General features: G+C 44.2%; 1 protein-coding gene and 1 pseudogene across 1 annotated transcript in view; one reads left to right on the forward strand and one right to left on the reverse strand.

The window, feature by feature from the left end:
• LOC124555265 overlaps positions 1 to 14,012 on the reverse strand; it is a 516,239-nt gene that overhangs the window by 309,111 nt on the left and 193,116 nt on the right. The gene's annotated exons all lie outside the window — the stretch shown is intronic.
• LOC124557417 lies at positions 4,336 to 4,453 on the forward strand (annotated as a pseudogene).

The following is a 14,012-nucleotide window of genomic DNA, read 5'->3' on the forward strand; positions in this document are numbered from 1 at the left end:
TTTCGTTTCGGCCTTAGGCCATTATTAAATGTATGGCCGTGTTATGTGGGACAGATATGTTCCCACGCTTACACATGTCGAATGTAACAGATATAGTCTTCCACGTACCCATCAGCTTACAACAACAACTGTCACAACACGTCTTGTAGGCAAGTTATTCTTGTAAGCTCACGGGTATGTGCAAGACAATAACATTCGACATGTGTATGTGAGGGAACGTGTCTGTCCTCACATAATATGCAGCAAACATTTTTACATGTGACACATATAACACCAGTATCACGCATCTGATAACGGCCTAAGGCCAAAACTGGCCAGTAATGTAATTTATATGCATAGTGCATTAGCGGAATCAAACTGGCGATCTACGGTGCTTCAGATGCTACCACCATTTAATAAAGTTTGTACAATCTATACTGGAGTACATCTCAGGTATGTGGGATTCATACCAGCTTGGGCAGACAGGTCACAATAATAATATACAAAGAAAGATGGTGCGAAAGGGCACGAGAGCAGGCATAATTGTCTTGACGAGTGTATCACAAAAATTGGACCAAACATATTCTTCAAAAAAGATGTCTAACTCGCGGAATCCTATTTATAGCGTTGTAGGAACCAGCTTTCTAGCCGGCCAGAGTGGCCGAGAGGTTCTAGGCCCTTCAGTCTGGAACCGCGTGACCGCTACGGTCGCAGGTTCGAATCCTGCTTCGGGCATGGATGTGTGTGATGTCCTTAGTTTAGTTAGGTTTAAGTAGTTCTAAGTTCTAGGGGACTGATGACCTTAGATGTTAAGTCCCATAGTGCTCAGAGCCATTTGAACCATTTTGAACCTGCTTTCTAGTCGGTGTGTATGAAATGTTTCCTCCCCTTACTTACCCATCTGGCAAGTTCTGTGAAGAACATAAAGTAAGTAGCAGTTTCTACAGTGGCAAATAAACTGTCATATTTTCCACGATACAATAATGGAAAAGCGAGAAATTTCTGCTCATAGCACAATATAAAACAGCCTACCACATACTTATCAGGGACTTACAATATATAAATGTTGATCTTGAACATGGTAGTAGACCGTCTGAGGATATTTGAACGAATGAAGAGGAAACAGTGAGGTAAGCTCTAAAGGCGCAATTGGAAGATCATAGTCAGCGAAAGACAAGTGTGCCGGGGCCAGCAGTCAGTTTTAATTTCTTGTGAATGTTCATTGTAGAATATAATTTGAAAATAAAGACGTACCATCTCAGATATTGAGTAAATTTAAACGTACTGAGCGTAGTAATAGCTCCAAGTATGGCAGGTCGGGTTTATCAGAAAAAGTTGTACAATTCCACAACGATGAAAAGAATTCTCTCATGTACAAGGCCTCTAGAAAAACTTCGCCATTTTTAGACACGGTGGGCGTCAACGCTGCAGTTATTTACCGGAAGTAGCTTGAAGATGGAAGACATTTCTTGTAGTCTAAGTCAGCTAATAACGCGAAAGGAAAATAATTAGTCTCGTAAGCTATGTCTCATAAGAAGCACTGCATTCTGCGCATGCAAAGACATGCTTCGCGGCTAATTACTGTTATACAACAAAATTATTACAAGCGTACCGTGAAATTTGCTTCCGCAAACTCGGAGGACAAAGCCTTCAGGGACTCTTAGGTGCTTCCTCAGGCAAAGGTCACTTCCAGCGCGTCATGCGCTCCTTCTACTGGACACTCATCGTTTCTCAACACGATGTCACCGTTTTTAAGCGTGAAGCTTAATTTTTATATCTCACAGCGTGTATAATTACGTGAGAAAAACCTCTCATCAACGACAATTTGAAACCACTGTGTTTGAAAATAATTGCTACATTATTTGATAATAATTTGCGTTTTATAAATCGTTACCTCATGTGGCTCCAGGACTTACGTTCTGGCCTGTTTTCTGGTTGCTGTTGATAAAAGGCATTGAGAAAAATGAATAAAGGGGGGATTTTTTAAAAGTGTTTTATTAAAAGGCATTCGGAAACATGCTTTTGAAAACAAAAAGAAACAGAATTTAGAGCTTAGCAACGCTTGATCTACATAGCGATCATAGATGGAACGCTTGCTCAGTTACGCAAGAAGAAGGTAATCGTCCGCCGCCTACGCATTTCTGGTATTCATCTGAAGCGCTGTAGAGATACCAGCGTAAAACAGAAGCTGGGTGGCTCCTCCTGAATAACATAGTAGTGTTTTAAGCACTGTGCCATATATTGCGGACACGTCGTACTGTTCTTTTCTTATTCTAGTATTTCCTTTAGTCATTCTCTATTTATACAATAGATCGAGTTTTTTACATTTTTGAAGTTGTTAGCCAAAGAAACTGTTACACCTGTCTTCTATCGTGTAGGGCCCCCGCGAGCACGCAGAAGTGCCGCAACACGACGTGGCATGGACTCGACTAATGTCTGAAGTAGTGCTGAGGGAACTGACACCATAGATCCTGCAAAAATGGTTCAAATGGCTCTGAGCACTATGGGACTCAACTGCTGTGGTCATCATTCCCCTAGAACTTAGAACTACTTAAACCTAACTAACCTAAGGACATCACACACATCCATGCCCGAGGCAGGATTCGAACCTGCGACCGTAGCAGTCGCACGGTTCCGGGCTGCGCGCCTAGAACCGCGAGACCACCGCGGCCGGCATAGATCCTGCAAGGCTATCCATAAAATGTTAAGAGTACAGGGGGGTAGAGATCTCTTCTGAATAGCACATTGCAAGACGTCCCAGATATACGAAATAATGTTCATGTCTGGGATTTTGGTGGCCAGCGGAAGTGTTTAAACTCTGAAGAGTGTTCCTGGACCCAATCTGTAGCAGTTCTGAACGTGTGGGGTGTCACAGTGTCCTACTGGAGTTGCCCAAGACCGTCGGAATGCACAATGGACATGAATGGATGCAGGTGATCAGACATAATGCTTATTTACGTGTCACTTGTCGGAGTCGTATCTAAGCATATCAGGGGTCCCATATCACTCCAACTGCACACGCCCCACACCATTACAGAGCCTCCACCAGCTTGAACAGTCCCCTGATGACATGCAGCGCCCATGGATTCATGAGGTTGTCTCCATACCCATACACGTCCTTCCGCTCGATACAATTTGAAGCGAGACTCGTGAGACCAGGCAACATGTTTCCAGTCATAAGCAGTTCAATGTCGGTGTTGACGGGCCCAGGCGAGGCGTAAAACTTTGTGTTGTGCAGCCATCAAGGGTACACGAGTGGGCCTTTGGCTCAGAAACCCCATATCGGTGATGTTTCGTTGAATGGTTCGCACGCTGACACTTGTTGATGGCCCAGCATTCCAATCTGCAGGAATTTGCGGAAGGATTGCTCTTCTGTCACGTTGAATGATTCTCATCAGTCGTCGTTGGTCCCGCTCTTGCAGGATCTTTTTCCGGCCGCAGCCATGTCGGAGATTTGATGTTTTACCGGATCTCTGGTATTCACAGTACACTCGTGAAATAGTCGTACGGCAAAATCCCCACTTTATCGTTACCTCGGAGATGATGTGTCTCATCGCTCATGCTTCGACTATAATGCCACGTTCAAACTCACTTAAATCTTGATAACCTGCCACTGTAGCAGCAGTAACCGATCTAACAACTGCGCCAGACGCTTGTTGTCTTATATAGGCGTTGTCGACCATAGCGCCGAATTCTAGCTTTTTACATATCTCTGTATTTGAATACGCATGTTTATACGAGTTTCTTTGTCGCTTCAGTGTATATAAAATCTGAACAAAAGTATCCGGACACCCCTATGCAATGTGGAGTTGAACACTGGATATCATGAGAGGCGGACTCGCCAGTATACAAGGAGGTGGGCAGTATTGTCTTGTTAGCAGAAAAGCAGAATGGGTCGGTCGGCAGTGCCCAGTCAATGCGAACGTGGACGAATCATTGGATGTTACCTGAATAACAAATCCGTATGAGACATTTCAATCCATCTAAAGCTGCCCAAGTTGACTTTTGGTGATGACATTGTGAAGTGAAAGCGCAAAAGAACAAACAAAGGTAAATCAAGACGAGGCAGACCTCACGTACTGACAGAACGGGCTGTTGAGCATTTTAGGAGGGTGGTTGTAAACAGCCGCATAAGTTCAGCGGATAGAATCACTCGCGAGTTCAAAAGTGCTACCAGCAGTCCAACTGGCTCAATAAATGTGCATAGTGAGTTAAAACGAGTAGGGCAGAATGGTCGAGCAGCTCCTCTAAGCCACACATTTCTGTAGTCCGCGGTAAGTGACGCTTGAGGTGGTGTGAAGAGCGACGCCACTGGAGAGAGGATGACTGTAAATGAGCTATCTGGAGAGCTGAATGGGCAACGGCCTTGCCACAGTGGATACACCGGTTCCCGTCAGATCACCGAAGTTAAGCGCTGTTGGGCTTGGCCAGCACTTGGATGGGTGACAATCCGGGCCGCCATGCGCTTTTGCCATATTTCGGCGTGCACTCAGCCTCGTGATGCCAATTGAGGAGCTACTCGACCGAATAGTAACGGCTCCGGTCAAAGAAAACCATCATAACGTCCGGGAGAGCGGTGTGCTGACCTCCTAGCCACACCCTCATCTTAGGATGACACGGCGGTCGGATGGTCCCGATAGGCCACTTGTGGCCTGAAGAAGGAGTGATTTTTTTGGAAAGATTAATGACGCTATAACCAACGGCAATCCGATGCCATCATATGCAGCACCAGCACTGAAGTACGGAGGAGGTGGTGTTATGGTACGGTTTTTTTTTTCGTAGTTGGTGTGTTGACCTTTTGTTACGTTTAAGAAAACGATAAATGCGGTTGAATATAGACCCATTTTCCAGCATTTTGGACTGTGTACAGTAGAGGAACATTTCACAGACGATGATTGATTGTATCAGGATGACAATGCACCCTGTCATAAAACAGCATCTGTGAGGCAATGGTATGTCTACGATAACATTCCTGAAATAGACTGACGTGCCCAGAGCCTCGGTCTGAAGCCAACGGAACATTTATGGGATGAGTCTAAACGTCGTCTTCTCTCCAGAGTTCCAACATCACAGTCTTCTCTGGTTTCGACTCTTGAGGAAGAATGGGTTACCATTGTTCCACAGACATTCAGACACGTCATTGGAATTGTTTCCAGCATAGTTAGAGACCTCATAAAGGCGAAAGGTGGACACACCCAATATTGATGTCCACTATTAAGTATCTGGATACTTTTGATCAGATACCTAGATTCTCGACTACAGAGTGATAGCTGCTTGAATGATGATGTGCGAGAGGAATCAGAGAGACCTGGATGCGATGCAGAGAGGTCACTGATATTATCTGCGATAAGAAGATGCGTATCCACCTAAAATCAAAGATATGGTGCACGATGATGAGACCACTTACATTATACGGCACCGAGTGTTGCTCCAGTCCTAGAAGTGATGAGAACTCAGTACATGTCATGGAATGTGGACGCTCGTAGGATCATTAAGCATTTCTCTGCTCGATCACATCAACAATACAACGATCCGACAACTAACTGGAGTGGCTCCAGTGAACGAAAGGAGGAAAAATCGAGACTTCGGTGGTCTGGACACATCATACAGGCACAACCTACTTCAGTCATTAGTTCAGCCTATCATCTCGCTGCTGATGGTCAGAAGAAACGTGACGACCTAAATTATGGTGGCTAGACAATATAAACGCAAATCTAAGACTAAGAAGCCTAAATTCAAAGGAAGCGTTATATCACTGGAAGAAGGAGAAGAGGAAGAAGTGTAAACCACTGTGCTCATCGGTAGATTGTCCCTTGTTGAGTGTGCTCTTTAATTATAGTGCTTTTGCTCTGTTACTGTAAGTTGTTCCTCATTGTTAGAACTTCACATGTGTAATATACAGGGTGATTATAACTAAAGTTAAACTTTCAGAACGCTGTAGAAATAACACCACTGGTCACAATAACATCAAATTGCAACGAAATACGGCCCCTCCGGCCGGAGGTTCGAGTCCTCCCTCGTACATGGGTCTGTGTGTTGTTCTTAGCATATTATCGGAGAAGGGGAAAAAGTATGGCAGAAGAAAAAAATAGTGTGAAAATTGATTAATAGATGGCGTTGTATATGTCAGAATACGTAAATGAAAACACCTGTCATGCACACGACCCATTGAAGTTGCTATAAACACGTCGGGTACTCGGCTTCTCCTCGTTTCGCGTCTGCGACGTTCCCCAAGACAGTCTCAATGCAAGACCGCACTCTGCTTGTAGAGCTGTATTGCAAGAATGTGCACACTACAGAAGTTCCAGACACTGAAGGGTTTGAAAAAAAGGCGTTGATCCGATGACTGCCGTGGGTCTGGAGAAAATGATTCGGAAATTAGAAAAGACGGGTTCTTTTGGTGTGCAACCTGGCAGAGCGAGGAAATGAATTAATTTGACGTCAGTGGAAGCAGTGGCCACAACAATGCAGGCGAAGGTGGTGTGCAAACGTATAATGCACGGAGAACTGTCCGAACATTCGACATACCCGTGAGTACGGTATGTAAAATCTTACTAAACATCCTTCTTTGCCATCCATTCAAAATTACATATGGGCACGAGTTGCTTCCTGTTGACCTGCCAGCAAGAGAGGCCTTTGCTTTAGAATTTCGTGCTCGCGTTGAAGTGGACAATTATTGACTTTGGAAGATTTTGTGGGCAGACGAAGACCACTTCCGCCTGACAGGATATGTCAGGGAACGGAAAATCCACACGAAAATCAACCAGTACCACTTCATCCTGAAAAGGTCACTGTGTGGTGAGTGTTTACGGCATCATTTATCATCATAGGGCCATATTTTTTCGAAGAGACAGGTGCTTCCGGTCTGTTACATGAACCGTCACTGGCAAGCGATATGAGTGTCTTTTGCGCAACCACGTCATTCCAGCTCTCCAACAGCGCAGATGTGTGGATGGGATCATTTTTATGCAAGATGGCGCACCTCCGCACATTGAAATTGCAGATGAGCAGCTGCTGAAACGCCATTTCGGAAATGCTAGAATTATCAGCCCCTATTTCCCTACAGCCTAGCCGTCCTGATCACCTGATCTTAATCCGTGTGACTTCTGGTTGTGGGGCTATCTGAAAGATGTTGTGTTCAGTGTTCCGATTGCAAACTTCGTTGCATTGGAGGCACGCATTGCGCAACACGTTCCGGACGTGACCGCGGAAACACTTCGATCAGCTGTGGAACATGCTGTTTCTCGATTTCAACTTGTTGCAGAAAATGGTGAACAGCATATTGAACATGTTTTGCGCCAGTCGTACGGGAATTAATAATCAGATTTGATTTTTATTGATGCTTTTTATGAGGTTTTTGGCCTCAGGACATTAAAAACCGACGTGAGTGATGCTTTTTATGCGGTTTTTGGCCTCAGGACAATTAAAAACCAATTTTCGCCATCCGATATGATATGACCTTTCGGTGATGGATGAGCTTACGTAACTAACAGCATCACACCTGTACACCCATGCTCACTGAGTAGTATAGTTCGTTTAACGTCAGACGTACACCTTAGGCATTGTTGTATGATTCATTTGTCATTTACAGTCGACCACTATCAGATTATGATGCTTACAACGCTATCTATTGCTACATTTTGTAACTATTTATTTTTCTTATGCCATACATTTTCCACCCTTCTCCGATAATATTCCGTTGAATTTGACGTCATTCTGACCAGTGATGTTATTTTTACGGCGGTTCGACAGTTTATTTATAATCACCCTTTATTTCTCACTCATCATAAATTTTTATTCTAGAGGACATTATGTCTTTGTGTCCTGTTTTATTGTGGCGAATTGTGCAAGGTGTGATTTCGGGTGTGTGTTCATATTAATTTTCTCCCTTGCATTTTGGATGGCCTTACCCCTACTGGAGTCTGTTTGATAGTCACTATTCAATATTTCATCTTCCAGTTATTAAACTCCAGTGAGCAGTTGGCTTTGCAGCATTGCACTTTAAAATACTTGTCCCCTGATATCTGTGGCTGCCTCGATTGGCATACGACCTTGCATAACTGAGTTATCGGGGTATTCTGACTGACTTACGAAATTTTCATTGATTTTAAGGAAAATACTGTTGCAACAGGAAGTATATTTTACAGTATCTATTTCATTTTTCGATATTTCCATGACTGTCGTCATGCTATTGCTCTTTGCCAACTCCTAGGTTCTCTAAATTGGACGTCGGTTCAATCCCGTCTCCGGCCATCCTGATTTAGGTTTTCCGTGATTTCCCTAAATCGCTTCAGGCAAATGCCGGGATGGTTCCTTTGAAAGGGCACGGCCGATTTCCTTCCCGATCCTTCCCTAACCCGAGCTTGCGCTCCGTCTCTAATGACCTCGTTGTCGACGGGACGTTAAACACTAATATCCTCCTCCTCCTCTAAATTTAAGGTTTTCTCTTCGCTTTCGTTGAGCGTGATGTGAAGTCTGATTCTGTTTTAGTTGGATATTTGCACAGTGTGCCATTTTGCTATAACTGTATTTGCTCTCCATAATTAATCCTTGTTGATATAATTGTATTTACCCTCCATAGTCAATCTTAACAAATTTCCGTTGCAGAGGCAGTAAATATGTCGCATATTATTTGCTATCTTTGTTGCACTGTCTCTTACGATAGTGACATGGTATGTATCCCCTTAACTTGTTGTAACATTCCTTATTCTGGTGACCAGTTAGAGTTAGATGCCACATGTCTGGTGTTGTGAGTCACTACATTTCGTTATGTGGTTAAGATCATGGCATTTAAACTATCTCGGAAGTGAAGTATAATATTTAATATTAAGTGCCTCAGATCCTGTACACATCTCTTCTCTTTCGTGTAGTACGTTCCTAAGGCGTGGAATGCTTCAGTAGCTTAATGAAATGAGTTTCTCAGCTGACACCAATTTTGGAGCAGAGTTTTATGTTGTCCAAGAATTCATATTTCTCTACTTGGTTTTTAACATTCATTTTGTAAAGGTTTTCCAGTATTTATTTCTTCATCAGTTTTTTTTTTTGGTACTTCATTTATTTCCAGCAGAGGCGTTTTCTTTTCAGGTAGTTCGCCTGTGTTTGTTTTGGAGCAGAGAACCACCAAAACTTTAGTAACACGATGAAATCACAAACATACGACGCGCCCCCAATTACGTGACGTCCACGCCCCAGTTCGCGATCTAAAACTAGTACCTGTAAACTACATCCCATGGGTCCTAAAGAACAGAACGGTACCGACCGACCGCCATGTCATTTTCAGTCATCGGATGAGGTATGGAGAGGCGTGATGTCAGCACATCGCTCTGCCAACCGCTGTCGGTTTCCGTGACCTGAGTCGCAACTACTCTGTCAAGTAAGTCCTCAATAGGCCTCAATAGACTGAGTCCACCCTGTACAAGTTCTTCCACAAAGCAAAAATTCCTGGCAGTACCGGGACTCGAACCTGGATCCTCCGTAGGTGAGACAGACGTGATGACCACTTTCTTTTCTCTTGCTATTAGATTGACTTGATACTTACATGAACATTCGCACGACCATAGTCAAAATCATGTAATATGAGCTGCAAAATGAGAAAAAATTATTATAAACAAACCTTGAGAAATCCAGGAAACTCACAAGCTGTTGTCTTTTTAATTTTTTATTTTTTACAGGTGTGTAAGGAAGAAAACTGAACAAAACAAAGCTTCACGTGATTCAGGACCAGAAACATGGAGTAATCAAAGACCACAGAGGAACTTAACCAACATCCTGTCGACTAAAGATACGAAAAAGCATATTTGTAAAAAGCGCTCAAGTAATCGCAGCCATTTCCAATCCGCGGTCTCCAGATATTGATGGAAGACACGGGGTCAGGGTCGTCTCTCATTCAGCATAGTGAACGTAGTGACCCAGGAAGAATTCGTTTTCCTCTGAGGAAAGTAGAATACGTCCAGACGAATAAGAAATTCATCGGAAAAATCGGATTCAGACTCTCGGGAAAGAACAGCCAGTTGTTGACGAATCCATAGCGAATGATCACGTCCACAAGAGACCAGCATTTCAAATAACGTATCAGTGTGATGACATTCGTCACGAAGCGATATCCATCGGTAATACAAGAAGACTAAGATGAGACAAGAAAGTTTTCCAGAATGTTGACGGGAAAGCAATTTCAACAGGGGAGGGACAAGACGGTTCACCCCAACGGGATAATAACACTCCCGTAGTGGGGTTCGTCTCTGAAAGGATATGAGCACGTAAGAAAGTGACAGTTAAAAAAATATTTGGGGATTGGTCGCAATTTAAAGTTAACCGTCACGCATCGACGGGAGGAGTCAGACTGACCTGCTGGAGACAGGAAAATAAACGAGATGGACGCCTTCACTTTAATATCGGGAAGACCTGCTCGTCCGAGCTTGCGGGACCTGGTTCAAAAATGGTTCAAATGGCTCTGATACTATGCGACTTAACTGCTGAGGTCATCAGTCGCCTAGAACTTAGAACTAATTAAACCTAACTAACCTAAGGACATCACACACATCCATGCCCGAGGCAGGATTCGAACCTGCGACCGTAGCGGTCACGCGATTCCAAACTGAAGCGCTAGAACCGCAAGGCCACTCCGGCCGGCCGGGACCTGGACACCACTTCATAACAAACTAGAAAGATGTAGCGTCAGCACAGGAATCAACAGGATAGTTAAGATAGTTATTTGAGTCTGCGCGTCATCATCGCGGGAAGCGGGAATATCGGTGCAATCTACGCTAAAAAGCCAAAGAAACTGGTACACCTGCCTTATATCATGTAGGTTCAAATGGCTCTGAGCACTATGCGACTTAACTTCTGAGGTCATCAGTCGCCTAGAACTTAGAACTAATTAAATCTAACTAACCTAAGGACATCACACACATCCATGCCCGAGACAGGATTCGAACCTCCGGCCGTAGCGGTCGCTCGGCTCCAGACTGCAGCGCCTACAACCGCACGGCCACTCCGGCCGGCTATCGTGTAGGGTACCCAGGTACCTACCTGTGTACAAATGAGTGCCGCAACATGACGTGGCATGGGCTCTGAAATAGCGCTTGAGGGAATTGGCACTATGAATGCTGCAGGGCTGTCCATAAAACAGTAAGAGTACAAGGGGTGGAGATCTCTTCTGAACAGCACTTTGTAAGGCATCCCAGATTTGCTCATAATGTTCATGTCTGGGGAGTTTGGTGGCCAGCGGAAGTGTTTAAACTCAGAATGTCTCATCACAGTATACCGTGAACTGCACTGTACTGTAGAGTGAAGTGAAAAAAGTCATGTGATACCTCCTAATATCTTCACGGACTTCTTTTTGCCCGGCGTAGCGTAGCAACTCGACGTCGTATGGACTCAACAAATCGCTGGAAGTCCCCTGCAGAAATACTGACCAATGCTGCCTCTATAGCCGTTCACAATTACAAAAACGTTGCCAGTGGAGGATTTTGTGCTAGAACCGGCCTCTCGATTATGTTCCATAAATGTTCGATGGGATTTATGTTGGGCAATCTGGGACGCCAAACCATAGGTTCGAATTGTCTAGAACGTCCTTCAAACCAATCGCGAACAACTGAGCCTCCTGACATGGCGCATTATCATCAATAAAAATGCCACCGTTGTTTGGGGAGATGACGTCCATGAATGGCTGCAAATGGTCTCCAAGCAGCCTAACACCCAGGGACTCAGTCCATTGCATGTTAACAGAGTCCACATCATTATGGAGCCACCACCAGCTCAGACAGTGCCTTGTTGACAACTAGGGTCCATGGCTTCGTGAGGTCTGCGCCACGCTCGAACCCTACCATCAGCTCTTATCAACTGAAATCGGGATTCATGTGACCAGGCTACGATTTTAAAGTCGTATAGGGTCCAACTGATATGGTCACGAGCACAGGAGAGGCGCTGCAGGCGATGTCGTGCTGTTAGCAAAGGCGTTCGCGTCGGTCGCCTGCTGCTATACCCCATTAACGCCATATTTCGCCGCACTGTCCCAACGAATACGTACGTCGTATGTCCCGCATTGGTTTCGGCGTTTATTTCATGCAGTGTTGCTTGTCTGTTATCACTGACAACTCCACGCAAACGCTGCTGCTCTCAGTCGTTAAGGGAAGGCCGTCAGCCACTGCGTTCTCCGTCTTGAGAGGTAATGCCTGAAATTTGGTATTCTTGGCACACTCTTGTCACTGTGGATCTCGAAATAGTATATTTCTTAACGAGTTCCGAAATGGACTGTCCTATGCGTCTAGCTCCAATTATCATTCCCCTTCCAAAGTCTGTTACTTCTCTTCGTGTGGCCACAATCACGTCGGAAACCTTTTCACAGAATCACCTGGGTACTAATGACAGCTCCGCTAATGCACTGCTCTTTTATACTTTGTGTACGCGATACTACCGCCGTATGTGTATGTGCATATCGCTAACCCATGACTTTCGTCACCTAAATGTACAGACTGCTGTTGTAGTCTTTTATTGGCATCTTCCACACCTACATCTACACGAACATAATTGCTCTACAATGCAGACTTAAGTGTTTGGCAGTGCTATCACAGAAAGACTTTCAGGCAAGAACAATTTCTCGAATGTTCCACTCTCGAATAGCACTTGGGAAAAATATGCTCCTAAATCTTTCCCTGTGAGCTCTGACTTCTCTTACTTTATTGCGCTGTTCCTTTCCCCCTATGTACATGCGAGTCAACAAAATATTGTTGGTGATCATATCCGTGGCACTCTCTTCCCTATTGCACAATAATACGAAACGAATCGACCTTCTTTGAACTTTTTGGATATGTTTCATCAATCTTATCTTATCTGGTAAGGATATGATGCCGTGCAGTAATACTCCAGAAGAGGATGGACAAGATAAGTTTTGTGCCAATAAAACACAGTCTTTGGTTCGCCTTTCACACAACATTTTCCACGTGATGGTTCTAATTTAATTTTTCTGTAATTGTAATCCCTAGGAATTCAGTGGAGTCGAAATTCTTTAAATTTGTTTAACTTATCGTGGAACCGAAATTTAATGAAAGCTTTTAGTGATCTTATGGAGGACCTCACGATTGTTATTGCTCAGTGCCAACTGCCACTTTCCAGACCACACGTATATGTTGTTTAAATCACTCTTCAGTTCCTTTTGATCTTATGATAACTTTACTAGTAGGTAAACAACCACATCATCTGTTAAAAATCCGAAAGAGTTGATCATATTCTATGCTAAATTGTTTACACAGAGTAAGAACAGCACAGGGCCTGTAACAAAATGGTTCAAATGGCTCTGAGCACTATGGGACTTAACATCTGAGGTCATCAGTCCCCTAGAACTTAGAACTACTTAAACCTAACTAACCTAAGGACATCACACACACCCATGCCCGAGGCAGGATTCGAACCTGCGACCTTAGCGGTCGCGCGGTTCCAGACTGTAGCGCCTAGAACCGCTCGGCCACACTGGCCGGCAGGGCCTGTAACACTTTCTTGGAGAATCCCAGATATCACTTCGGTTTAATCAGATGACTTCCTGACAATTACCATGCACTGTGACCTCTCTGACACGAGTTCGCAGCTCGTGGTCTAGTGGCTAGCGTTGCTGCATCTGAATCAAGGTGTCCCGGGTTCGATTCCTGGCCGGGTTGGGGAATTTCTCTGCACGCGGATTGGATGTTTGTGCTGTTCTCGTCATTTCACCATCATCACCATCATTCGTGACAGTGGCTAGACTGGACTGTGTAAAAAAATTGGACTGTGAAGAAAAGGTTGGAATTTGTGTGGGGGTTGATGACAGCGCAGTTGAGCGCCCCACAAACCAAACATCATCATCATATTTGACATGAAATTACGAATCCACTCGCAGAACTGAGATGATATTCTACAGGGGCGCAAATTTATTGGGACCCGCTTGTTACGAACGGTGTCTAAATCCTTCTAAATATCTATGTCATGTGAATCGAGAGCCAGTTGTGTTTAAAAAGAACGATATTTCCTGACTGAGAAATGCCTCAATAGATCTTTTTGCT

The sequence above is a fragment of the Schistocerca americana genome, chromosome X (genome assembly GCF_021461395.2).
Source record: "Schistocerca americana isolate TAMUIC-IGC-003095 chromosome X, iqSchAmer2.1, whole genome shotgun sequence".
Classification (NCBI taxonomy): Eukaryota; Metazoa; Arthropoda; class Insecta; order Orthoptera; family Acrididae; genus Schistocerca; species Schistocerca americana.